Below are 651 nucleotides of genomic sequence, written 5' to 3' on the forward strand. Positions count from 1 at the left end.
GAGGGAAGACTCAAAGAATTCGCGGACACACTCTCAAGCTTCGCTTTGATTGATGTCATCTCTTTCCCTAGATTTGAAATTTGGGATGACAAGTTGTTGATTGCATTGAGGTGATCCACCGAATAGACCGTTGAACCACTCTTGCTTGTAGACTCTCTTTCTCCTTCTTGTCAATCTCTATAGTATCTCACAACATCCTCAATTATGTCTACCACTTCTTCCTCTGTCCTATTCATTATAGGACCACCAGCTCCTCCATCTAGGCATGACTTGCCTTGAGCACTCAAGCCTCCATAGAAAATTTGGATCACTTGATAAGTAGGAATCCCATGATGTGGACATTCTCTTTGGTACTCCTTGTACCTCTCCCATGCCTCATAGAGATTCTCATTAGGCCTTTTCTTGAATCCTTGGATTAATGCCCTAGCCTCCGCCGTCTTCTTTTGTGGGTAAAAGCGAGACAAGAAAGCTCTAGTAACATCATCCCATGTTCTAAGCGAATTAGGCTTAACCTCTTTATCCAACCACTCTAAGGCACGACCAATGAGAGAAAAGGGAAACAACTTTAGCCGAATGAACTCTTGAGAAATGCCGTTCACCTTGATGGTATTGCAATACTTCTCAAATTCCTTTAGGTGATTCAACATACTC

The 651-nt window shown here is 42.5% G+C and overlaps 1 non-coding gene across 1 annotated transcript; it reads left to right on the forward strand.

The window, feature by feature from the left end:
• Positions 1 to 324: 324 nt before the first annotated feature.
• Positions 325 to 430, forward strand: LOC145625978 (small nucleolar RNA R71). The gene has a single exon (XR_014110867.1). It is a non-coding gene; the product is annotated as a small nucleolar RNA R71 (small nucleolar RNA).
• Positions 431 to 651: the final 221 nt, after the last annotated feature.

Source organism: Chenopodium album, chromosome 3, assembly GCF_948465745.1.
Source record: "Chenopodium album chromosome 3, dcCheAlbu1.1, whole genome shotgun sequence".
Lineage (NCBI taxonomy): Eukaryota > Viridiplantae > Streptophyta > Magnoliopsida > Caryophyllales > Amaranthaceae > Chenopodium > Chenopodium album.